We start from the raw sequence: 27,977 nt of genomic DNA, 5'->3' as shown, positions 1-27,977 counted from the left end.
CATCTCTCTGATGCCCATTAGCAGACAAATGGATAAGGAAGCTGTGGTACATATACACCATGGAATATTACTCAGCCATTAAAAATAATTCATTTGAATCAGTTCTAATGAGATGGATGAAACTGGAGCCCATTATCCAGAGTGAAGTAAGCCAGAAAGATAAAGACCAATACAATATACTAACACATATATATGGAATTTATAAAGATGGTAACGATAACCCTATATGCAAAACAGAAAAAGAGACACAGATGTGCAGAACAGACTTTTGGACTCTGTGGGAGAAGGCGAGGGTGGGATGTTTTGAGAGATCAGCATCGAAACATGTATATTATCTAGGGTGAAAAAGATCACCAGCCCAGGCTGGATGCATGAGACAAGTGCTCAGGGCTGGTGCACTGGGAAGACCCAGAGCAATCGGGTGGAGAGGGAGGTGGGAGGGGGGATCGGGATGGGGAATACATGTAAATCCATGGCTGATTCATGTCAATGTATGACAAAAACCACTACAATATTGTAAAGTAATTAGCCTCCAACTAATAAAAATAAATGGAAAAAAATAAAAAATTAAAAACATATGGAGAAAAAAATTAACAGAAGAAACACAAATACTCAGTAAATATTTGAACACACATTATGCTCTCTAAGAAATAAAGGGATGAAAATGAAAGCAAAACATAATTAATATTGGGAAAGGTTAAAACTAAACTGGGATTTAATGGGAGAGACATGGGGTGATGACTGAGTGAGCAAGAGTGGGAAATGGGGGTGAGAAAAGTATTCACAAAATTCTCATATGAACATAAATTTGCTCAAACAAGCAGAAAGCTAATTGGGCTTTATATATCACAAGCCTTAAAACATTCCTAACGCTTCATCTATAGCTTTACTTTTAACATTTATTCTAATGAAAAAAATCAGAAATGAAGTTAAAGACTCATGTACAAAGAGGCTTATGACAATAGCACTAATTAGTTTAGCTTAGTCACTCAGTCGTGTCTGACTCTTTTTGACCCCGTGGACTGTAGCCCGCCAGGCTCCTCTGTCCATGGGATTCTCAAGGCAGAAATACTGGAGTGGGTCACCATGCCCTCATCCAGGGGATCTTCTCGACCCAGGGATCAAACCTGTGTCTCCTGCATTGCAGGAGGATTCTTTACAACTAGCGCCACCTGGGAAGCCCAGGGACATAGTTAATAAAAATTCAGTCATAATGAGATATAAGTCAGTCTTTACCTATGATCCATTGAAGAAAACAAATGAAATATAAATTGTTATCTACATGGTGCTGGATGAAGAAAGCAGAAAACCAAGCCACACAGATGACATGATACAATTTGTATGTGTACATGTGTACGTGTGTTTTACACACATGTGTTACAAACATCAAAAGAAAACAAAAGGAATTATATCAGAGTGATAATGCTTATCTCAGAAGGTAACACTGCATATGTTTATCATGTCCATATTATGTTTAAGTTCAGAAAAGTGTATCTGACAAAAAAGTGAAATTAAGACATTTAGAGGAATGACATCTGGTTTGTCAGTCTCATGTAACTCTAACTTTTCAGAACTGACACCGTGTCTCACCCCCATTTCTTACAAAGCGTGACATTCACGAGCCCCGTGGCCCCTCTCTGACCCTGGGTGATGTGTACGCCGAGCAGCAGCCAGCCCTGCAGGCGTGCACAGCGGGACCAGGGCAGCCCTGCCTTCCTCGGACGTGCAGACAGCCACAGCGGGGGGCCCGGACGGTGAATCCCGCCAAGCCTCAAGCTGGCCCACAGGGACTGCTGACCGCCGGTGGCGCGCCCGCAGAGCCCTGTGTCGTAGCCTCACGCTGCACACACAGGCGGCACGAGGGCCTGCGGGCGTGGTGGCAGGACCCAGCAGAGACGAGGAGGGCACAGTAAAGGAAGCTGAGGCGTGGCAAGGGAGCAGGGAGGCAGCACGAGGGCTCCCGAGTAAGACGCTGGAGAGAAAGACTGTGGTGGCATCACCAGAGAGCTGAAGGAATCAACTGCCCAGCCACACGGCCAGTCAGAGAAGGACTCCCGAGTAGGACGCTGGAGAGAAAGACTGTGGTGGCATCACCAGAGAGCTGAAGGAATCAACTGCCCAGCCACACGGCCAGTCAGAGAACACGTTTTTGCAAAGGAAAAGGAAAATGAAGACATCTCCAGGCAAACAAAAAGTGAGGGAATGTGTTGCCAACAGATGCTCCCAAAGTCCAAGCTGGGTGGGGGATGGCATGGGGTGGAGAGGGGGGGCAGCTGTCAGGGAGCAGAAAAATGCCTCCAGACAGAAACAAGGAAATAGGAGAATCAGTGACAGGCTAGAAAGGTGAGGACACTAAAGCCTTTGACTGTGTGGATCACAACAAACTCGAAAATTCTTCAAGAGATGGGAATACCAGGCCACCTCGCCTGCCTCCTGAGAAACCTGTATGCAGGTCAGGAAGTGCCAGTTAGAACCAGACAGGAACAACAGACTGGTTCCAAATTGGGAAAGGAGTACGTCAAGGCTGTATATTGTCACCCTGCTTAATTAACTTACATGCAGAGTACATCAGGAGAAATACAAACAATCTCAGATATACAGATGACACCACCCTAATGGCAAAAAGCAAAGAGGAACTAAAGAGCCTCTTGATGAAGCGGAAAGAGGAGAGTGAAAAACCTGGCTTAAAACTCAAAACTCAACATTTAAAGAAAGAAGATTATGACATCCAGTTCCATCACTTCATGGTAAATAGATGGGGAAACAATGGAAACAGTGACAGACTATTTTCTTGGGCTAAAATCACTGCAGTTGGTGACTACAGTCATGAAATTAAAAGACACTTGCTCCTTGGAAGAAAAGCTATGCTCCCATATACCTAGATAGCATATTAAAAAGCAGAAACATTAGTTTGCCTACAGAGGTTCGTACAGTCAAAGCTGTGGTTTTTCCAGTAGTCATGTACAGATGTGAGAGTTGGACCATAAAGAAGGCTGAGTGCTGAAGAACTGATACTTTCAAACGGAGTGCTGGAGAAGACTCTCAAGAGTCCCTTGGACTTCAAGGAGGTTGAACCAGTCAATCCTAAAGGAAATTAATTCTGAATATTCAATGGAAGAACTGATGCTGAAGCTGAAGCACTTTGGCCACCAGATGTGAAGAGCCAACTCATTACAAAAGACCCCAACGGTGGAAAAGATCGAAGGCAAAAGGAGAAGGAGGTGACAGAGGATGACACGGTTGAATGGCATCACTGATTCAATGGACATGAGTTTGAGCAAACTCCAGGAGATAGTGAAGGGCAGGGAAGCCTGACATGCTGTAGTCCATGAGGTCGCAAAGAGTCGGACATAACTTAGCAACTGAAGAACACCACCACATCAGAAATTATTGACACATTTAATTTAATTTTACTGGGCTAAAATAAAAGCAACCAGCCACCTGTGTAAGGAATACTACTTAAATGTAAGAACAGAGAAAGGTGGGAAGTAAAATGATTAAAGAAGATCAACTGTATAAATATTAACCCAAAGAAAGCTGATATATTAACATCAGATGAAGTGGATTTTAAAACCAAAATCATTGAAAGAGAGAATTTCATAATGATACAGGGCGAATTTTCTAGGAAGAGTAACAACCTGATTTATAAGCTCAACACTAAGATCATGGCATCTGGTCCCATCACTTCATGGCAAATAGATGGGGAAACAGTGGAAACAGTGGCTGACTTTATTTTTCTGGGCTCTAAAATCACTGCAGATGGTGATTGCAGCCATGAAATTAAAAGACGCTTACTCCTTGGAAGGAAAGTTATGACCAACCTAGACACATATTAAAAAGCAGAGACATTACTTTGCCAACAAAGGTCCATCTAGTCAAGGTATGGTTTTTCTAGTGGTCATGTATGGATGTGAGAATTGGACTATAAAGAAAGCTAAGCACCGAAGAATTGATGTTTTTGAACTGTGGTTCAAACTCTTGAGGAGAAGACTCTTGAGGGTCCCTTGGACTGCAAGGAGATCCAACCAGTCCATCCTAAAGGAGATCAGTCCAGGGTGTTCATTGGAAGGACTGATGCTGAAGCTAAAACTCCAATACTTTGGCCACCTGATGCAAAGAACTGACTCATTAGAAAAGACCCTGATGCTTGGGAAAGATTGAGGGTAGGAGAAGAAGGGGACGACAGAGGATGAGATGGTTGGATGGCATCACTGACTCAATGGACATGGGTTTGGGTGGACTCCTGGAGTTGGTGATGGACAGGGAGGTGTGGCATGCTGTGGTTCATGGGGTTGCAAAGAGTTGGACATGACTGAGCAACTGAACTGAACTGATATGATTTCAAAATATTAAAAAGCAGGAGCTGACAAACTGAAAAGAAAATAATAGATAAATCTAGGTAAATTTGAAGGATTAAGGAGATAGATTAACCAGAAAATATCAGTAAAGATTTGAAAGGCCTGTATAAGAGGGCTAATAATCTTGAATGACTGATTTGTTATAGAAACCTGAATCCAACAATAAGATAATTTTGTTCCTAAGTGCATAAAGAACATCTGCCAAAAATTGGCCATATTCCAAAACTTACAGCAAATCCCAGCAAATTTCAAATGACTGAAAACATATTTTCTGACTAGAGTGGAATTGAATTCATTAATGAAACAGATAACTAGTAAGTTCAGTTCAGTTTAGTTCAGTCGCTCAGTCGTGTCCGACTCTTTGTGACCCCATGAAATGCAGTATGCCAGGCCTCCCTGTCCATCACCAACTCCCGGAGTTTACTCAAACTCATGCCCATCGAGTCCGTGATGCCATCCAGCCATCTCATCCTCTGTCATCCCCTTCTCCTCCCGCCCCCAATCCCTCCCAGCATCAGGGTCTTTTCCAATGAGTCAACTCTTCGCGTGAGGTGGCCAAAGTATTGGAGTTTCAGCTTCAGCATCAGTCCTTGCAATGAACACCCAGGACTGATCTCCTTTAGGATGGACTGGTTGGATCTCCTTGCAGTCCAAGGGACTCGCAAGAGTCTTCTCCAACACCATAGTTCAAAAGCATCAATTTTTCGGCACTCAGGTTTCTTCACAGTCCAACTCTCACGTCCATACATGACTACTGGAAAAACCATAGGCTTGACCAGACGGACCTTTGTTGGCAAAGTAATGTCTCTGCTTTTTAATATGCTATCTAGGTTGGTCAAAACTTTCCTTCCAAGGAGTAAGTGTCTTTTAATTTCATGGCTGCAGTCACCATCTGTAGTGATTTTGGAGCCCCCCAAAATAAAGTCTGATGTTGTTTCCACTGTCTCCTCATCTATTTCCCATGAGGTGATGGGACCAGATGCCATGATCTTAGTTTCCTGAATGTTAAGCTTTAAGCCAACTTTTTCACTCTCCTCTTTCACTTTCATCAAGAGGCTTTTTAGTTCCTCTTCACTCTCTGCCATAAGGGTGGTGTCATCTGCATATCTGAGGTTATTGATATTTCTCCTGGCAATCTTGATTCCAGCTTGTGCTTCTTCCAGCCCAGTGTTTCTCATGATGTACTCTGCATATAAGTTAAATAAGCAGGGTGACAATATACAGCCTTGATGTACTCCTTTTCCTATTTGGAACCAGTCTGTTGTTCCATGTCCAGTTCTAACTTTTGCTTCCTGACTTGCATACAGGTTTCTCAAGAGGCAGGTCAGGTGGTCTGGTATTCCCATCTCTTTCAGAATTTTCTACAGTTATTTTGATCCACACAGTCGAAGGCTTTGGTGTAGTCAATAAAGCAGAAATAGATGTTTTTCTGGAACTCTCTTGCTTTTTTGATGATCCAGCAGATGTTGGCAATTTGATCTCTGGCTCCTCTGCCTTTTCTAAAACCAGTTTGAACATCTGGAAGTTCTTGGTTCATGTATGGCTGAAGCCTGGCTTGGAGAATTTTGAGCATTACTTTCCTAGCGTGTGAGATGAGTGCAATTGTGCGGTAGTTTGAGCATTCTTTGGCATTGCCTTTCTTAGGGATTGGAATGAAAACCGACCTTTTCCAGTCCTGTAGCCACTGCTGAATTTTCCAAATTTGCTGGCATATTGAGTTCAGCACTTTCACAGCATCATCTTTTAGGATTTGAAAAAACTCAGATGGAATTTCATCACTTCCACTAGCTTTGTTTGTAGTGATGCTTTCTAAGGCCCATGTGACTTTACATTCTAGGATGTCTGGCTCCAGGTGAGTGATCACACCATCGTGATTATCTGGGTTGTGAAGATCTTTTTTGTACAGTTCTTCTGTGTATTCTTGCCACCTCTTCTTAATATCTTCTGCTTATGTGAGGTCCATACCATTTCTGTCCTTTATCGAACCCATCTTTGTGTGAAATGTTCCCTTGGTATCTCTAATTTTCTTGAAGAGATCTCTAGTCTTTCCCATTCTGTTGTTTTCCTCTATTTCTTTGCACTGATAGCTGAGGAAGGCTTTCTTATCTCTCCTGGCTATTCTATGGAAGTCTGCATTCAAATGGGAATATGTTTCCTTTTCTCCTTTGCTTTTCACTTCTCTTTGTTTCATAGCTATTTGTAAGGCCTCCTCAGACAGCCATTTTGTCTTTTTGCATTTCTTTTCCATGGGGATGGTCTTGATCCCTGTCTCCTGTACAATGTCATGAACCTCCGTCCATAGTTCATCAGGCTCTCTGTCTATCAGATCTAGTCCCTTAAATCTACTTCTCACTCCCAGTGTATAGTCATAAGGGATTTGATTTAGATCATACCTGAATGGTCTATTAAAGGACCAATTATTTAAAAACTAAGTAATAAACTTCTAAAAAACTCCTTTTGAAAGAGACATTAAATGGAAATTTTGAAGCATTTTGAATCAAAGGTCTTGAAAGGTCTTCAAAACTCACAGGATGCAGCTAAGACTGAACCTTAGAAAGATTTAGCCTTAAATCTATGCATTAGAAAAGATGAAAACTAAACACCGATGACTTAATACTAGACCACAGAGAGTCAGAAAGAGATCAGAAGATGAAAATTAAATAAAAATGATAAAGATAAAATTAGAAATTCATTAAACAGAAAAAAGAAACACATTTTTGAGAAAAGTCAACAGAATCAAAGGTTGTTAATTTTTGAAGACTAAGAAAATTCATAAACCACTAGTAAAGTTCAAGAAGGAAATGGCACAAAGAGGGCAAAAGCAATAACATCAGAAACTGAAAAGGAACAATCATTTTAGGTTCTATGGACAAGACAAGACTTTAACAGGATAAAACTGGTGACAGTGAACATACCTGTCTTGCTCCTGACCTTAAAGCTTTCAGCTTTTCACTGCTGAGGGTGATGGTAGCCGTCTGCTGTCATATATGGCCTTTATTACGAAGTACATTCCCTGTACACCCTCGGTGTCAAGAATTTTTGATCATAAATGAGTGCTCATATTTGATAAATGCATTTCCTGCTCCTACTGAGATTATCATAAGCCCTTCATCTTCCACTTTATTACTGTGTGACCACATTTATTGATTTGCTGATGCTGAACCATCCTTGCATCCCTGGGATAAATCCCAGTTGATCATGGTGTGCAATCACTGAATGTATTATAGAATTTGGCTTGCTAATATTTTGTTGAGAGCTTTTGTATCTACATTAATCAGGGATGTTGGCCTGTAACTTTCTCTTTTGTGATGTCTCAGGTTTCAGAATCAGGGTAATGCTAGTCTTGTGCAATGAGTACGGAAGCATTCTTTCCTTTTCAGCTTTTTGGAATATACTGTGAACAACTTTACATCCGAAATCTGTAAACTATTCAAAATGGAAAAATTTATTGCAAAACGCAACTTATAATAACTACCACAATAAAGAATGCAAAATCTCAACAATTCTCTGACTAATAAATAAAATCTGAAACCATAAACTTGCATGAAGGAGAATCACCAGGAGCCGATGGGTTTCCTAGAAATATTTCCAAAATTCCAGAGAATAAATAATACTAGTTACTGGAGAAGGGAATGGTAAACCACTTCAGCATTCTTGACTTTAGAACCCCAGGAACAGCATGAAAAGACAAAATGACATGACACTGAAAGACGACCTTCCCACATCAGCAGCTGCCCAACATGCTACTGCAGAAGAGTGGAGAAACAGCTCCAGAAGCAATGAGGAGGCTGAGCCAAAGCGGAAACAGCGGCCAGCTGTCGATATGACTGGTGGTAAAAGTAAAGTCCGATGCTGCAAAGAACAGTATTGCATAGGAACCTGGAATGTTAGGTCCATGAATCAAGGTAAGTTGGAAGTTGTCAAACAGGAGATGGCAAGAGTGAAGATCAACAATTTAGGAATCAGTGAACTAAAATGAACCAGAATGGGCAAGTTTAATTCAGATGACAATTATATCTACTACTGTTGGCAAGAATCCCTTAGAAGAAATGGAGTAGCACTCACAGTTAGTAAAAGAGTCTGAAATGCAGTACTCAGGTTCATTCTCAAAAATGACAGAATGATCTCTGTTCATTTCCAAGGCAAATCATTCAATATCACAGTAATCTAAGTCTATGCCCGAACCAGTAATGCCAAAGAAGTTAAAGTTGAACGGTTATATGAAGACCTACATGACCTTCTAGAACTAACACCAAAAAAAAAAAAAAAGACGTCCTTTTCATCATAGGGGACTGGAATGCAAAAGTAGGAAGTCAAGATATACCTGGAGTAGTTGGAGTACATAAAGAAGCAGGGCAAAGGCTAACAGAGTTTTGCCAAGAGAACGCACTGGTCCTAGCAAACACCCTCTTCCAACAACACAAGAGAAGACTCTACACATGGACGTCACCAGATGGTCAATACCAAAATCAGATTGATTATATTCTCTGCAGCCAAAGACGGAGAAGTTCTATACAGTCAGCAAAAACAAGACCGGGAGCAGACTGTGGCTCAGATCATGAACTCCTTATTGCCAAATTCAGACTTAAAATTGAAGAAAGTGGGCAAACCACTGCGACATTCAGGTATGACCTAAATCAAATCCCTTATGATTATACAGTGGAGTGACAAATATATTCAAGGGATTAGATTCAACAGACAGAGTGCCTGGAGAACTGCAGACTGAAGTTCATAACATTGTGAAGGGGATGGTGATCAAAACCATCCCCAAGAAAAGAAATGCAAAAAGGCAAAATGGTTGTCCGAGGAAGCCTTACATATAGCTGGGAAAAGAGCAAAGGGGAAAGGAAAGATATACCCATCTGAATGCAGAGTTTCAAAGAACAGCAAGGAGCGATAAGAAAGCCTTCCCCAGCAATCAGTGCAAAGAAATAGAGGAAAAAAATAGAATGGGAAAGACTAGAGATCTCATCAAGAAAATTAGAGATTCCAAGGGAACATTTCATGCAAAGATGGGCACAATAAAGGACAGAAGTGGGATGGACCTAATAGACGCAGAAGATGTTAAGAAGTGGTGGCAAGAATACACAGAACTATACAAAAGAGATATTCATGACCCAGACAACCAGGAAGGTGTGACCACTCACCTAGAGCCAGACATCCTGGAGTGCAAAGTCAGAACTATACAAAAGAGATATTTATGACCCAGATAACCAGGAAGGTGTGATCACTCACCTGGAGCCAGACATCCTGGAGTGCAAAGTCAGAACTGTACAAAAGAGATATTTATGACCCAGACAACCAGGAAGGTGTGATCACTCACCTAGAGCCAGACATCCTAGAATGTAAAGTCAAATGGGCCTTAGGAAGCATCACTACAAACAAAGCTAGTGGAAGTGATGAAATTCCATCTGAGTTTTTTCAAATCCTAAAAGATGATGCTGTGAAAGTGCTGAACTCAATATGCCAGCAAATTTGGAAAATTCAGCAGTGGCTACAGGACTGGAAAAGGTCGGTTTTCATTCCAATCCCTAAGAAAAGCAATGCCAAAGAATGCTCAAACTACCGCACAATTGCACTCATCTCATACGCTAGGAAAGTAACGCTCAAAATTCTCCAAGCCAGGCTTCAGCAATACATGAACCGAGAACTTCCAGATGTTCAAGCTGGTTTTAGAAAAGGCAGAGGAGCCAGAGATCAAATTGCCAACATCTGCTGGATCATCGAAAAAGCAAGAGAGTTTAAAAAAAAAATCTACTTTTGCTTCATTGGCTATGCTAAAGCCTTTGACTGTGTGGATCACAACAAATTGTGGAAAATTCTAAAAGAGATGGGAATACCAGACCACCTGACCTGCCTCCTGAGAAACCTGTATGCAGGTCAGGAAGCAATAGTTAGAACTGGATATGGAACAACGGACTGGTTTAAAATTGGGAAAGGAGTACATCAAGGCTGTACATTGTCACCCTGCCTATTTAACTTATATGCAGAGTACCATGAGAAATGCCAGGCTGGATGAAGCACAAGCTGGAATCAAGATTGCAGGGAGAAACATCAATAACCTCAGATATGCAGATGACACCATCTTTATGGCAGAAAGCAAAGAAGAACTAACGAGCCTCTTGAAGAAGGGGAAAGTGGAGAGTGAAAAATGTAGCTTAAAATTGAACATTCAAAACTAAGATGATGTCAACAATCCCATCACTTCATGGCAAATAGATGGGGAAACAATGGAAACAGTGAGAGACTATTTTCTTGGGCTCCAAAATCACTGCAAATGGTTACTGCAGCCATGAAATGAAAAGACAATTGCTCCTTGGAAGAAAAGCTGTGACAAACCTAGACAGTATTTTAAAAAGCAGAGGTATTATTTTTCCAACAAACGTCCATCTAGTCAAAGCTATGGTTTTTCCAGTAGTCATGTATGGATGTTAGAGTTGGACCATGAAGAAACCTGAGTGCCGAACAATTGATGCTTCTGAACGTGGTGCTGGAGAAAGACTCTTGAGAGTCCCTTAGACTGAAAACAGATCAAACCAGTCCATCCTAAAGGAAATCAGTCCTGAACATTCATTGGAAGGACTGATGGTGAAGTTGAAGCCCAATCCTTTGGCCACCTGATGCAAAGAGCTGACTCATCAGAAAAGACCCTCATGCTGGGAAGAGATTGAAGGCTTGAGGAAAAGGGGACAACAGAGAATGAGATGGTTGGATGGCATCACCAACTCGATGAACATAGGTTTGAACAAGATACAGGAGTTGGTGAAGGGCAGGGAAGCCTGGCGTGCTGCAGTCCAAGGGGTCGCAAAGAGTCAGACATGACTGAGCAACAGAGCAACAATGCAAAGTCTTCAGAGTTGAGGAAAAAAAACACTTCCCAAACTTGTTCTGTAGTCAGATTAATCTTATCTCCAAACTGAAGGAATTAATAAAAGAAATTAAATCTGTTGTACATATACATACAAAAGTACTAAATAAAATATTAGCAAATGGTATGCAATATTTCAAAAGGATAGAAAAACCACAAAAATTATTGTGTTTATTTCTAGAAGCAAGTGTGTTTATCATTCAAAAATCAATCAATATAATACCATGTGAAGAATAAAGAATAAAAACTATAAAATTATCTTGATTGGAAAAGATTAGATAAAATTCAGTTTATGACACAAATTTTAATCACATCAGAACTAGTGATACATTTTCTTATTCTGATAAGGTATATACACACTTCTTCTGGTAAACAGCATATTTAATACAGAAATATTATAAATTCCCCACCCCTCACTGAATCCAGTAATACAAACATCCGCATTCCTATTCAACATGTCCTGGAGGTCCTGGCCTGGGCGATGAAGCTAGAAAACTGAATACGACAATAAGTGAAAAAACTGGCATTTGTATTCAACTTATTATGGATGTGGAAAGTCTAAAATACCTACAGAAAATAATTATAGAGTAAATTAGTAAGTGAATATAGGAATTTTATTAGAACAGGGTTAATAAACTATCATTTCTATATAACGGCAGCAACCAATTAGAAAAGTATGTTTAAACTGTATCTTTGAAAAATTGCCAATCAAAGCCTAGTGATTATTCTCTGTAAAAAGCAAGACACTCATTCGATACTTCACACTGAAATGCAAAGTGGCAGCCCTCTAAAGCCAGCCCCGAGGAGGAAGGACGCAGCTGGAGGCCTTAGGATCCAGGAGGCGGTAACAGCAGTAATCACGGCAGCACAGCCTGGCCCAGGTGAGCCCCAGCCCCTCGCGTGGCAGGCCGTCCAGCCCCGGCCCGAGGGGACCCCAGTACAGGCTGCCGGCGGGGCGGGGGCGGGGCGGGCTCTCCTGGGAAGTGCTGCGGATGAGGTCGAACACCCAGCCCGGAAACAAGCCCCTCTGACGGAAACAAGCCGGAAACAAGCCCCTGGGACGGAAGGCCACAGCGCCTGAGAAGCCACAGACACGCCAGCTCCCGTGCTCTGCTGCCCTCCCCTCCAGCAGGGATGGACGGACCCCGGCGGCCACTCTGGACCCTCGTGGGCCTCAGAGGCACAGAAGCGTCCATACGAGAAGCCAGGCTGGAGGCAGCCTGCCCACCAGTGGCCTCCCGACTTCACCTCTCACAGCCTCAGGACATCAAGGCCTTCTCCTTGTCTCGTCACTTCCATACGAATCACCTAAGATGAATTGGAAAAGAGATTTTTCTTCCCCTACATGGGTCTATTATACATCCACTTGGAAAAAAAAATCTAGACCCTACCTCCGTCTGAACATATACAGAGTTCGAGATATACTACAGATCTAAATGTAAAGTTAAATAATAATGTTTCTAGAAAATAACTGAAGTTCTAACTCTGAAGGTCAATACTGACATGACTGAGCTACAAAGGAAACTCTGGCCAACCAAGACACTATTAAGGGAACAGAAAGATAAGCCACACAAACTGAGTGCCCAGGAGAGACACTGCTGAATTTCGGGTCCTAGGTGGACGACCAAACCCTGTCAGATGGCCTCTGTATTTACAACAGAAAGAAAACAAAAACAGAAGCAGAGGAAATTACAACTATTTACACTTAGTTTTTCTGTATTCCTGGTGGAAAGAGGACACAAAATAGGGAAGAAGTCTATTTTTATAACACATTAAGTTGGCCATGACGATAAAGGCAGATAAGACAAGAATGTTATATTTTGATGAACTAAAAAAGCGATATTTAGTCAAAGGAAGACACAGGTTGGAAAGAAACACTAGATGGCAAGTAGAAAAAATAACTCCTGGCGGCTCACGAGATCTTTACTGATCATCACAGTCTTAACACCGCCCAGATCTCCTCATACTTCTCTTCAAACGCAGCCTTCCAAACTTTGACACTAGCCTCCATGGCCCTATAAACAGTAATTTTACCTCCTGATTGGTTTTTCTCTTTAATCACCCACTCTAATGCTCCACTGCATTTTCTATCTGTTTCTGGAGAGTGTGCGTTTATGTTCATTATCTTCATAAGCGCCTTTCTAGCACACGGCTGTAAAAACATGCCCCAGTGGAAATCATTCCTCTCTTCTGCTTTTTGTCTCATCTCTACTCTTCCATAACTTTCCTCATTAGTTTACTTGATATAATAGCTCCTGCCCTGGACATCCAGGGAAAAACAGGAGCATCGTCATATCCACTTTGGCCTGAGAATCACTTCAGAGCCGATGGCAAGTGAGAATATGCAGACCCAAGAGCAGCTCTCTGTCCTCCCCCTGCCCTCTGCTCCAGGGAGGATGGACGGACACTGGAGACCACAGCCCCTCCCCCACGTGAGGACACAGAGAAAACCAGGAACGATCTTCACCAGACACAGGTCTGTGGGAGCCTTGTTCTTGGACTTTCTGCCTCCAAACTGGTGAGAAACAGACATGTGCTGTTTAAGCCCCCAGTTGAAGGCACTCAGCTACCGCAGCCTAGCAAACCCAGACCACAGAGATGTGAGCACTCAGTAAATATCCCTTCAGTAGGTTTGGGGAAAGAAACTGTGAAGCCAAGAAAAAAAAGAATGTTTGACAGTGACATTAAATGAAAGAAATCAGAGAGGTGAAATAGCAAATTAAGGACATTAATGCAGAGACATGAGAGAACAGTGTCATTACAACCTGAGTCACAGAGGAATCCTGTTGGGGGAAGGAGTATTTTTAAACATATGATTCACATCAGTTTATAGAAACTTTCTGTCTTTTTGGGCACCTTTACATGTGGTTTCCTTACATTCCTAGAATGACTTTGCACAGAGAACAGGAGACCTTGTTCTCCCTGAACCAGAAAGCAGTGATCTGTCTCCAACCAAAGGAGACAGAGCCACAGCAAGGCCTGATCCAGGACCCCAGACTCTCCCGGCAGGAGGTCCCGCAGACCAGATTGGGTCCCCAGGGCTTCCTAGGAGTCACACCTCCAGGACTCTTCTTGGAGGGACCTCTCTTAGACAGAGACAGGTGACGGGAACAGTAGACACGGCTCGCCTGGCAGGGTGGCCCCCTCTGAGCACGCCCCCTGGCCCGAGGCCCTGAGTGTCTTCACCCACACGCCGGTGTCTTCAAGGACAGGTCTGCATCTCCACACCTTCCAGCTTCCTGTCTTCCATCTCCCACACACATCCTCCTGTACCCGGAAACCTCCTGCCTCCAACGGGACAGACAGGAGAGGCCTGAGGCCCCTCCAGCTCCGCGGAGAGCACTCCCAGCGACCCGGGGAGCAGCCTCGTGCACCCCCACCTGGACGGCTGCACTCCGCCCAGAGACCTTTCACACCAGGCCTCTAAGGAAGACGCGTCTTATAGCACCTGCCCTTTTCAGTTCTTACAGCGGAAATGCCACGCACGAGCTTCCTTCAGAACTTTTACAAAAGATGCTCTCCACACTGTCCCTGGTGATTCACAAACACCACCGACCGGAGTCCTAGGAGACGCCAGCCCTCCTCACCTCTCTTCATGCTGGACCCGGTCTTCCTGCTGCTCTCTTCTCCATCTTGAGGCTGAGGGGCTGCTGAATAAACCTACTGACTCATTTTTATTAGATTTTAAATTATGAGACATACAGTGCTCAGAATCTATGGCTTATTTATTGTATTCTTTTTCTTCAGAAAAGAAAGAAAACTTTGTGTAACCTTTCAATTTACTGGTGAACCACCTTATAATTTTCTAGATTTTATTATCCAGTTAATACACACAACAATCTCTATAGCAAATCCCTGGGACTTCAAAGATCCTTAACTCCTTAAAAATACGAAAGCCATTATTTCAATTTTTGAAAAAATTCCTTGTGAAAGACTATGATGTAAATTGTAATGCCATTGCAAAAAAATTACATACATATGAAGCAGAAAATGAAAATTTCTACATCCCCAAGGAAGCAGCAAACACTTTGAGATATTTTTCAAATCACTTCTTAAATAAATTAAAATAAACTAATTGTTTATAAATTCTTCTATATAAAATTTTTATGGAATGCTTACTAGTTATAAATTGAATATGAATTTTGGGGGAAAATTTGGAAAAAAAAAGAAATGATCTAAAATCCAAACAAAAATATCAGTCTTTTGTATTATTATTTATATATGGCCTTGAAGCATATATTTTTGTTACCTTTATATCTTAAACATTTTATTATGTTATTAAATATTATTTAAAAATATGATGTGGTTGTTAGGCTTTGGTGTATGACTCATTTTATCATTCTTTTATTTTAGATTTGTAAGGTTATTTCCAAACTCTTGTTAATATGTATATAATGTGTCCATATTGAACATATCCACAGAAAAGACATTCTAGAACTGGTATGATCTCTTACAAAAGACAGAGGAAGCTGGATTCCCATTAATCATATGAAAAAAGAGATCCCATCTGACCATATCACTGATTATCTGTGTTGACTTCTTTTTCTAATAATACAGACTTTCTTCTAAATACCAGGATGCATGAATCTATGAGTTCTGACTGGTGTGTCCACTTCTGGGCATACACACTGAGGAAACCAGATCTGAAAGAGACACATGCACCCCAATGTTCATCGCAGCACTGTTTATAATAGCCAGGACATGGAAGCAACCTAGATGCCCATCAGCAGATGAATGGATAAGGAAGCTGTGGTACATATACACCATGGAATTTTACTCAGCCGTCAAAAAGAATTCATTTGAACCAGTCCTAATGAGATGGATGAAACTGGAGCCCCTTATACAGAGTGAAGTAAGCCAGAAAGATAAAGAACATTACAGCATACTAACACATATATATGGAATTTAGAAAGATGGTAACGATAACCCTATATGCAAAACAGAAAAAGAGACACAGAAATACAGAACAGACTTTTGAACTCTCTGGGAGAAGGTGAGGGTGGGATGCTTCAAAAGAACAGCAGGTATACTATCTATGGTGAAACAGATCACCAGCCCAGGTGGGATGCATGAGACAAGTGCTCCGGCCTGGTGCACTGGGAAGACCCAGAGGAATCGGGTGGAGAGGGAGATGGGAGGGGGGATCGGGATGGGGAATAAGTATAAATCTATGGCTGATTCATATCAATGTATGACAAAACCCACTGAAATGTTGTGAAGTAATTAGCCTCCAACTAATAAAAAAATTAAAAAAAAAATAAATAAAAATAAAAATCATTAAAAAAATGATGTATGATTGGATTTCTTCAGCTGAAATTCAGTGTTGTTGAGAAATTCAGCTGTGGGATTTTGAAAGTTTTAATTAAAAACATACAGTAGTCCCTCAGAATCTGAGGGAAAGCGGGTTCCAGGATGCCCCGAGATGCCGAAGTCCATGGATGCACAAGCCCCATACATAAGAGGGTGCGGTATCTGCATACAACTCCTGTGGGTCCTCACAGACTTTACACCGTCTCTGGACCAATTGCAACACCTGCTACAACAGAAATACTCTGTAAAGACTTGCCATTAGTGATGGCAAACTTCAGTTTCACTTTGGGGAACTTCCTGGAATTATTTTTCCAAATATATTCAGTCCTCTGTTGGCTGGAACCTGAAGATACAGATGCTCAACTGTGTTCAATTTTCAAGGTCAATTGAAGTGAGCATCCGTCCCCTCATGACACGTCCTGCCCCTCCTGGTAGTTCCCAGTCCTCACCTGGGCCTCGTCACACCGTGCCCCATTTATGTTCATGGACCACCTGCCAAGATGATGGCCTTTCTCCAGGCACAGCTGCAACTCCATCATCCCTTTAAAACCTGCACAGAGAACAAACACATGGCTGCCAGGTGGAAAGGAGGGGTGGGGTGGGTGGGAGATCGGGACTGACAGATGCACCATTGAGTCCCTGAGCGCAACGGACGCCCGAGGAGCACCTCTTCCATGGCGCAGGGAGCTCAGCTCAGGCCCCATGGGGGCCTGGATGGGAAGGAGATCCAAGACAGAGGGGAGGGACGTATGCACATGGCTGATCATAACACAACACTGTAAAGCAACTACACGCCAAAAAAATTAATTAATAAAAACCGCCCACTGTAATAACACGGAGCTTCTGCTCGAGGGCATCGCTGGGGCTAGAGGTGACTTCTCAGGACTGTCCCCAGACCACACATGGTTCACAGGACGGTTAGGCAATGCAGCCCCACCACTAACAAGATGCTCTGATTCTTGGTCACTGCTATGGTTTGCTGGCTGCTGTGGATTGAAATGCATTCCATGAAACTCATTTGTTCAAGCCCTTCCCCCAGAATGGCCATGTGTGGAGGCAGGGCTTTTAGGGAGGTGGAAGTTCACAACATTGTACAGGAGGAGGTGATCAAAACCATCCCCAAGGAAAGAAATGCAGAAAGGCAAAATGGTTGTTTGAGGAGGCCTTACAAATAGCTGAAAAAAGAAAAGAAGTGAAAGGCAAAGGAGAAAAGGAAAGATAAACCCATCTGAATGCAGAGCTTCAAAGAATAGCAAGGAGAGATAAGAAAGCCTTCCTCAGTGATCAGTGCAAAGAAATAGAGGAAAACAATAGAATGGGAAAGACTAGAGATCTCTTCAAGAAAATCAGAGATACCAAGGGAACATTTCATGCAAAGATGGGCACAATAAAGGACAGAAACAGTATGGACCTAACAGAAGCAGAAGATAATAAGAAAAGGAGGCAAGACCCATGACTCAGATAACCATGATGGTGTGATCACTCACCTAGAGCCAGACATCCTAGAATGTGAAGTCAAGTGGGCCTTAGGAAGCATCACTACAAACAAAGCCAGTGGAGGTGATAGAATTCCAGCTGAGCTTTTTCAGATCCTCAAAGATGATGCTGTGAAAATGCTGCACACAATATGTCAGCAAATTTGGAAAATTCAGCAGTGGCCACAGGACTGGAAAAGGTCAGTTTTCATTCCAATCCCAAAGAAAGGCAATGCCAAAGAATGTTCAAACTACTCCACAATTGCATGCACCTCACACGCTAGCAAAGTAATGCTCAAAATTCTCCAGGCCAGGCTTCAACAGTACATGAACCAAGAACTTCCAGATAGATGTTCAAGCTGGATTTAGAAAAGGAAGAGGAACGAGAGATCAAATTGCCAACATCCGCTGGGTCATACAAAAAGCAAGAGAATTCCAGAAAAACATCTACTTCTGCTTCATTGACTATGCTAAAGCCTTTGACTGTGTAGATCAAAACAAACTGGAAAATTCTCCAAGAGATGGGAATACCAGACCATCTTACCTGCCTCCTTAGAAATCTGTATGCAGGTCAAGAAGCAAGAGTTACAAACGAACATGGAACAATGGACTGGTTCCAAATTGGGAAAGGAGTCAAGTCAATATACGTGAAGGCTCTATATTGTCACCCTGCTTATTTAACTTAAAAGCAGAGTACATCATGTGAAATGCCGGGCTGGATGAAGCACAAGCTGGAATTAAGACTGCCGGGAGAAATATCAATAACCTCAGATATGCAGACAATAGCACCCTTATGGCAGAAAGCAAAAAGAACTAAAGAGCCTCTTGATGAAAGTAAAAAAGGAGAGTGAAAAAGCTGGCTTATAACTCATTGTTCAAAAAACTAAGATCCCCCCGCTTCTGGGCATACACACTGAGGAAACCAGATCTGAAAGAGACACGTGCACCCCAATGTTCATCACAGCACTGTTTATAATAGCCAGGACATGGAAGCAACCTAGATGCCCATCAGCAGATGAATGGATAAGGAAGCTGTGGTACATATACACCATGGAATATTACTCAGCCGTTAAAAAGAATTCATTTGAACCAGTCCTAATGAGATGGATGAAACTGGAGCCCCTTATACAGAGTGAAGTAAGCCAGAAAGATAAAGAACATTACAGCATACTAACACATATATATGGAATTTAGAAAGATGGTAACGATAACCCTATATGCAAAACAGAAAAAGAGACACAGAAATACAGAACAGACTTTTGAACTCTCTGGGAGAAGGTGAGGGTGGGATATTTCAAAAGAACAGCATGTATACTATCTATGGTGAAACAGATCACCAGCCCAGGTGGGATGCATGAGACAAGTGCTCGGGCCTGGTGCACTGGGAAGACCCAGAGGAATCGGGTGGAGAGGGAGGTGGGAGGGGGGATCGGGATGGCGAATACGTGTAAATCTATGGCTGATTCATATCAATGTATGACAAAACCCACTGAAATGTTGTGAAGTAATTAGCCTCCAACTAATTAAAAAAAAAAAAGATAAAAAAAAAAAAAAAAAACCTAAGATCATGGCATCCAGCCCCATCACTTCATGGCTAGTAGATGCAGAAACAATGGAAACAGTGAAAGATTTTCTTTGGCTCCAAAATCACTGCAGGTAGTGACTGCAGCCATGAAATTAAAAGATGCTTGCTCCTTGAAAGAAAAGCTATGACCAACCCAGACAGCATATTTAAAAAACAGACATTACTTTGCCAACAAAGGTCCATACAGTTAAAGCTATGATTTTCCTAGTAGTCATGTATGGATGTGAGAGTTGGACTATAAAGAAAGCTGAGTGCCGAAGAACTGATGCTTTTGAACTGTGGTGTTGGAGGAGACTCTTGAGAGTCCCTTGGACTGCAAGGATATCCAACCAGTCCATCCTAAAGGAAATCAGTCCTGAATATTCACTGGAAGGACTGATGCTGAAGCTGAAACTCCAATACTTTGGCCACCTGTTGCAAAGAACTGACTCATTTGAAGAGAGCCTGATGCTGGGGAAGATTGAGGGCAGGAGGAAAAGGGGACAACAGAGGATGAGATGGTTGGATGGCATCACCGACTCGATGGACTTGAGTTTGAGCAAGCTCTGGGAGTTGGTGATGGACAGGGAGGCCTGGCGTGCTGCAGTCCATGGGGTTGCAAAGAGTCAGATATGACTGAGCAACTGAACTGAACTGAACTGAACTGACGGTTAAAGGTGCTCACGGTGTGGGGTGCAGGTGGGGGCCCCAGTCTGATAGACTGCTGTCAGAGGAGAGGGTCAGACGCCAGGGACACAGGGCACAGGGGGACCCTGGGCACAGCTACATCCCTACCTCTCATCCCCCTGCCCTGACAGTGCGCCCTGTCACTCAGGGATCTCCTTTCATAGCTGGAGACACTGCAGATTTTTAAGAGTCTGAGGTGGAGTAGGTGGTTGGTGGGGGCCTGGCTTGACACCAGCCCTTCAGAAGTCCAAGGCTAGGTCGGAAAGAGCAGGGCCTGGAGAGCCTTTGCACAGCGCCACCTCCTGCTCACAAGGGGCCTTCCTTTGTGGATGGGAGAAGGTCCTCAGATCACAGCAGTGGGTCTTCATTAGCAGGTGGAGAGACGTTGGTTTTGAGCCCAGGAAGGGGATGAGACTCCTAACTTGAATGAGGTTTGACTTCGGAGATTCACCTGTTTGCCGTGTAGGTGTCGACAGGTAAACAGTGAGCGGCTTCAATCCAGTTTCTTAAGTTCCGAGAACGACCACTGTGGTGAGAGGACCTGCCGCCTCTGCCCTGACCCTCACCAAGCTGGGTGCTGGCAGCTGGCTCCTGCTTTCACCTGCAACGACATCTCCGCACAATGACAACCCCTGTGAGTGGCTGCAACTGGCTCCTGGGCCTGGGCTCACATCCACAGCCTGAGGCTCAGGCCCTCGCAGCAGCTCCTGGACAGGCCACTCCCCAAGCTCCTCAGCGCGTCCCGTCACGTCCCGACAGGACAGAAGCAGGAAACCCCAGCCCAGAGCATCCGAGGCAACGTCTGCTGGCTTGCGCTTCAAAGAAGTTCATGCTCTAGAGCCTCACACTGCTCAACAAATGGGCCCCCCAAGATACCCCTTCCATAATCCAAGGTGAGGAATCTGCAAGAAGTGTCTCCTCACCGCTCCCAGAAGCCAGCTCAGACTCCGCCTATTCATGCTGACGGCTGCTACGGCTGCTTGAGGCTGACGTTTTCTTTACGTAACCAAGTTCTGTCAGTTCAGTTAGTCGCTCAGTGGTGTCTGACTCCCTGTGGCCCCATGGACTGCAGCACGGCAGGCCTGCCTGTCCATCACCAACTCTCGGAGTTTACTCAAACTCATGTCCATTGAGTCGGTGATGCCATCCAATCATCTCATCCTCTGTCATCCCCTTCTCCTCCCGCCTTCAATCTTACCCAACTCAGGGTCGTAAGCTGCCTTTTAATTCTAGGAAATTGGTTTTGGGGCTGAGGGTTTATTGGGTTGGCCAAAAATTTCATTCCGGTTTTTCCTAACACCAGTACTTGAGAAATAGAATACATCTTGCCGTGTCAGTAAACAAGGCTGTCACAGTCCTCAGCGAATGCAGCCCTCCCCCGTGAGCCAGCGAGCCCGGGGGAGCTCAGGAGAGTGCCTGCCGTCCAGCAGCCGCTCCCTCCACTCAGCAAAGCGGCCTCAGCAGAGGCTTGGTCCCTGCTTTCCCTAAGGAAAGGAGGCTCAGGACTGGAGATAGGGTGCTGGCCCAGACAGCTGCTGCATGTTTGAAAGGAATGACTGCAGTCAGCCCAGACTCCTGCATCTTTCCACACACAGAAGAGCGCCAAATTCCTACTTATCTGCTTTTCTTTAATTAACAATAATCTCTTGATGTTCAGACTACCCTCCCTATGCTGCCAAACTTCTATATAAACCTGACTACTCCCCACTTTCCATCTTCTTAGAGCAGTTCTCTTGGGGTTACTTGAGATGCTGTCTCCAGGCCTTAAACTCCTAAAAATCCCATCAAATAGAACATAATTCCCAACTTACAGGTTGTGAAAATTTTTTAAGTTCATCAGTTCATTCAAAAATCAAACAGAAACAAAAAAACAACTTCTTTACCAAGGAGTGCCTACACTTTTAAATTTTTTCCAGCTTTACTGACAAGTAAAATTGAACATACTGAAGTATCCAACATGATGATTTGGTATGCATACACACAGTGAAACGGTCACCACAGTCAGGTTAACGGACACGTGCATCACCTCACAGAGTCACTTTGTGTTTCTCCTTTGGGCAGGGGGGTGCTGACACTTAAGACCCATGCTCCCAGGAACTTTCAAGCACGTAACTCAGTACTGTTAACTACAGGCCGACACGGTACATCAGGCCCCAGAACTCACTCGTCTTCTAACTGGAGGCTTCTGCCCCCTGCCTGACATCTCTCTGTCTCCCGCCACCCCCGCAGCCCCTGGCAACCACCATTCTCCTCTCTGCTTCCATGCACTTGGCTTTTTAGGTTCCACACATAAGTGAGATTATGCAGTTCTGTCTTTCTCTGACTTATCTCGCTCAGCACAGTACCCTCGAGGTCCATGCATGCTGTAGCAAGGCAGCACTTCTCGTGGCTGAGTAAGACCCCACTGTGTGTCCACACCACATGCCTAACACCAGGAACTAAACCGTAAAAGGATCCAGTGGAGCTGTGTGTGCGACGGTGCTAAAGACACTGGGGAGGGATACTGTTCAATGACTGGATCGAAGAAAATGGATGGTTTTCATCAAATTAAAATGAAGCGTGATAGAGTCATTCTACCAGAAGGCTTTTTGGTCCTAAAATCATAATCAAAGTTTAATCAAATAGAGTGCTTTCCTTTCGTTTGATTTAAAACCCTATTTTAGATTACTTTAAATTACCTTGCTCCCTTTAATGTGGTTAATATTAATGTAAATTTGTGATGCCAGCTGAACTAGGCTTTGATACTGGAATGAAATCTGAATAATACACCAATTACATACAAACCGCATGACTGCATCCACGCCCTTCTTAATCCCAAATTAGCTTTATAATTGGAGAAAGACAATCACAATCCCAAAAATCTATTCTTGACAAAGCTGGATGGACTTAATTTTTCCAGAAAATAAGTATCTTTAAGCTGCTGCTGCTGGCGTCGCTTCAGTCGTGTCCGACTCTGTGCAACCCCATAGATGGCAGCCCACCAGGCTCCCCCATCCCTGGGATTCTCCAGGCAAGAATACTGGAGTGGGTTGCCATTTCCTCCTTCAATGCATGAAAGTGAAAAGTAAAAGTGAAGTCGCTCAGTCGTGTCCGACCCCATGGACTGTAGCCTACCAGGCTCCTCTATTCATGGTATTTTTCCAGGCAAGAGTACGGGAGTGGGGTGCCATTGCCTTCTCTAAGTATCTATGTCATCTTAAATCTCTTATAAGAGGAAAAAAAAGTCTTTTTGGCGTACACATGTATATTTCTCATGATGCTTTATCCTATCAATAACCTACAGAATGTTGTAATTACCTAGTTCAGCGCCCTGGTCTTACAGAAAAATGAACTTTCATTATAATCTTCTAAGCACAGTTTTCTACAGAAAGCTCTATGAGTATCTGTTATGGTAAACAAATGTATCTCCAAGAAAAACTACTCTTCAGTACTGATGCTGAAGCCCAGAGGGGGCTATTTGGTTGGCAATTGACCCGGGACCCCTCCCTTAGCCCCCAAGAGGGTCAAGTCACCTAGTACAACACGGCAGGAATTGAGAATTCCACAGACGACCTTGCTGGTCTCTTGTTCCCCCTCCAGGGCTCCACATAATGGCATCTAAGGTGGCGTTTCTGGCCTGGGCTACAGGTAAGCTGATTACATAAGAGACCATGCCATAAAAACCACCAATAAAGACTCTGTGGGGTGTAAACGTCCACTGCCAAAAGCATCTCTGTGAGTCCCTACAGGTTACCTCTTTGAGATACTACATCGTCTTTCTGCTCCAAGGCAAAGAGTGCTTATTTGTTGATTTTGCAATAAACACACATCATGAGAAAGTTGTCACTCATCTCGAGAGATCACTGTACTACCCTTCCAACATTTTCTGGGAACATTCACACTGTTCTGGTTTTAGTCTATGTTGATAGTTAAATACAACTGATATTCTCTAATAGCTGGCCAAGCTTAAGATACAACTAACACTCTGAAATTCCCAACAGTCTGGCTTCTGAACAAATATGCAAACATTCTAAGTAAAATATTCACCATCAAATATGCTTGGTATTAAAAGAGCATCATAGTCAAGCAGGGCATATCTCAGAAGCAGAAGAATGACTTGGTATCATACGGTGTAACAGCAAAATTGATAGATCAAGGGAGAAACCATAATTCCTGTAATAGATGTCTCCCAAGCAGCAGAGCATTCAAAATATATTCTAGATGAAAACCCTCTGCAAGTAGAAATCAAAAGAAATGCATTTAAAATAAGGATATCTTACCAGAACCTCACAGCAAGCATATTTAATGTGAAACCCTGGCAGCTCATTCTCATGAGTGGCCCCCCCACCCCCGCCACACACACACACACACACACACACACACACACACACGCACGATTCCTGGCTCACAGCAGTGGCAGCAGACAGGACTCTGGGGCCCAGACCAAGCAGGTGAAAGAGTCTATTTTTCCCTTAAAGGTTGGATCCTGCTTTTATTCCTTTATAGTAAGAAGCATTTTATACTTCATATGTAATTAAGCATAAATATGAAATTTTTCTCAAAATTAAAGAAAAGAGTGCACATCCTTTTTAAGAAAATCAAGTGCCCAAGTGAATGTGTGTGGGGTGAAGGCCTTTCCAGGTTCAGAATCAGGCCCCAGTGCCACCTGGAGCACCCCCAGGACTTGCGGCCCCAGGACTGAGGGAGGGGCCCCTGCAGGATGCGCCAAACCCACCCCGGGGAGAGTCCCTCTCAGGCCCCAGGCTGAGCCTCCGCAGCGTCCGGTGCCTCCTCCCCCCCTGCCTGCCCCCCAGCATGGCTGCACTTTGATGCGACGCTGCCCAGGAGGAGAGCCAGGCAGCTGGTTGCCGTGGTTACAAGATGCAGCTGTGCAGTCTGGCCCTGCAGCACTTCTTGGCTCCTGGCGAAACCACAGTGGGGATGCCCCTCCTCGGGCCCAGGGGTGGTGGGTCCCCACAGGCTGGACACCTGCTCCTACTGAACAGACACCATCGGCCCCTGTTTCATCTGGCTGCTCACACCTGGACACAGATGCCTGGCCAGCTCAAGACTCCACAGCATCTAATGTTACGTCAGGTCCCTTCTGTTCCCTTATCTTTCAAATTCTGCTTCCTTTTGAATGTGAACTCCTATTGCTGAGCTGCCTCTTATAATTTTTTTTAATAAGGGTTGATTAAAAAATAAGTAAACATGTACAACCACACATCCACAGAAACACAACAGAACACTAAAATTCCCATCACCTGAAAACCTACTTCTTCCAAATCACTATTTCTAAATGAAGAAAGAGGTGGATCCATTTGTGGATTATAAATATTAATCACAACTAACTAACTGGTTTGTTTCAAGCATGTGCCCTGCGTCACGTGAGTCCAGGTGAAGCACTGAGACGTGTCAGCTGTGATTATAATGGGCGACCCTGTGAATGGGCATTACTGCCTCACCTAACAAACGTGGCATCTGGGGGTCACCGGGCTCATGGGCTGTTGACTTCAGGGTCATTTATGGTCTACTGACTTTCAACCGTTAATCTGGGCTGTTCCAATGAAGTGTGTCTTTCTGCCACAAAGAATGCTTCTTTCCTATCAAAACAGGCAAGATTATAGTTACCAGGTAAAAAAAATTGTATACATGTGTGAAACGTGAAGCACGCCAAAAATAAAATCTAACTGGATTCCCAGTTACAAACACAACAGTTCATCTAATTTGAGAAAATGAAGGAAAAAATGAAATCAACAGAATGGGTGTCTGTCTACTTCTGAGCTACCACTTGGAGAAGGGAGCCTCCCTGGTGAAATATTAATGAACTATTTCCCCCCAATGTTTTATGGAATTTAGAATTATGACAGCAAATGTCAGTGGTGCTTCCCTGAGTTCTATAAAAGCATATCATTGTCTTTAATTTTTAACCAATTTTACTTTTTTAAGACCACCTGACTTAAACACTTGACGCCAAGTTTCACGTCTGTACACAAAGGACAAGATGGTCCATGAGCTGGAACTCTGGGTTGGCCGTGATCTGCTGACACTAAAAGCCCACTGCTGCGAGCGGCCAAAGCGTCTCAGTCACTGGGAAGGTGCTGGCGTCAGGGACTCTGCACACACGGGCTGCCTGACTCACAGTGCTTCTGGTATTTGTCCAAGGATACATGCATTATGCCTTCAGGTTTTATTTCCAATACTGACTGATCAAATGCTAATGAAGGCTCAATTTCCTTCTTTAAAATTATCAAAGGATGGTTTGGGTATGTTGTGTGCTTTGGGAAAAGTTACTGAATTCTAGTGTTTCAAGATTTCTGACACATGTGCCTAAGTGTATAAAACAGCTAGTCACTCAGTATTAAGTTTGGGGGCTACTTCTTGTTAAGTAAGAAAAAAATACTAAAATAAATAAATTGCTATTTTTAATGGGAGATGATGCTATTTTCGAATATTTCGTGTGTTCTATTCACCACTAAAAGATACAGGAAAGAACGCACATCTCTGACTCCCCTCACGGTCTACGTGAGCCCCTGGAGCCGTCAACCCACCAGCCATACCTGAGCGGACACTTTGGGGACCTGCACACGGTCCTTTCTGGAAGCACCAGGCTCTGAGTCTGCAGAATGCGTGGACACGCGTGGTGGGTTCTGAGTGGGACGGACTGTGATGTGCACAGGGTTTTTGATCTTGAAACCGAAGCAGGTGTTAGCACGGAGTCCTGACCACATGTGAGGAGGTCAGGGCATGACCAGCAGTGGGATCAGGGCACGGAGTCAGGTCCACACAGCCCAGGAGCAAGGACGCCCCCCGCCGTCTGTGCTCCTTAGGGCCAGACACACATGAACCGCTACCCGGGGGCCTCTCCCAATTGGGATGCATGAGACAAGTGCTCGGGCCTGGTGCACTGGGAAGACCCAGAGGAATCGGGTGGAGGGGGAGGTGGGAGGGGGGATTGGGATGGGGAATACGTGTAAATCTATGGCTGATTCATATCAATGTATGACAAAACCCACTGAAATGTTGTGAAGTAATTAGCCTCCAACTAATTAAAAAAAATAAAATAAAATAAAAAATTTAAAAAAAATAAAAAAGAAAAAAAAATAAAATGAGTTAGAAAGTTAAAAAAAAAAAAAAGACTGCGTGCTTTAAAAACCAATGCATTTCTGTGAGTGAAGAGCACAGTGCTGAAGTTCATGGCCAGGCAGGAAGGAGAGGTTGTCATCCATCTTAAGGCAGAATCTACACAGTCCTCTGTTCAAGAATTTGCCAATGTGGTGAGGAAAACAGACACTGTCCTCATTGTTTCCTGGTTTTGAGATGCATGACATGAAACCACGGCCTGGTAGAGCTGGCAGAGTCCGTGGAGTGAAGGCACTGTTTACAGGGAGGCCCAGGGTCCACCCAGCCCCCTGCATGTCCTGCCGTCCTGGCCTCGGCCCTGGCCACGCGGACTGACCACGGGGCAGTCTGCTCCTCTGCCACGTTTCACTTTCAAATTTCTAAACATCTATTTCATAAGCTACATGAGTCAAAACATGAAAGTCTAAAATGCACAAATAAATCAACTTGCATTTGTAATAAATAGCTCTTCTGTTACCATCTCTATCTAATAAAACATAAATCACCAGCTTCATAGTAGACTTGAATCTGACTAGACAGCAGGAGGGAATAGGCCCTGTTTTCAAGAGCTGAGTGGGTTTCATTTGCATGATATGATTGGAAACAAGTGGCTA

General features: G+C 43.6%; 2 protein-coding genes across 2 annotated transcripts in view; one reads left to right on the top strand and one right to left on the bottom strand.

Annotated features, from left to right (window-relative positions):
* The window catches only part of DLGAP2 (DLG associated protein 2), a 587,786-nt gene that overhangs the window by 311,514 nt on the left and 248,295 nt on the right, over window positions 1-27,977 (bottom strand). The gene's annotated exons all lie outside the window — the stretch shown is intronic.
* LOC122688032 (40S ribosomal protein S29) overlaps window positions 19,870-27,977 on the top strand; it is a 28,615-nt gene continuing 20,507 nt past the window's right edge. Inside the window, exons 1-2 of the mRNA XM_043893842.1 lie at window positions 19,870-19,874; window positions 27,600-27,604. The gene's annotated coding sequence lies outside the window, so the exon portion shown is untranslated. The remainder of the gene's footprint in view (window positions 19,875-27,599; window positions 27,605-27,977) is intronic.

The sequence above is a fragment of the Cervus elaphus genome, chromosome 32 (genome assembly GCF_910594005.1).
Source record: "Cervus elaphus chromosome 32, mCerEla1.1, whole genome shotgun sequence".
In the NCBI taxonomy this organism is placed as follows: domain Eukaryota; kingdom Metazoa; phylum Chordata; class Mammalia; order Artiodactyla; family Cervidae; genus Cervus; species Cervus elaphus.
Note: the sequence above shows the minus strand (reverse complement) of the source record. Positions and strands in the feature narration are given on the sequence as shown.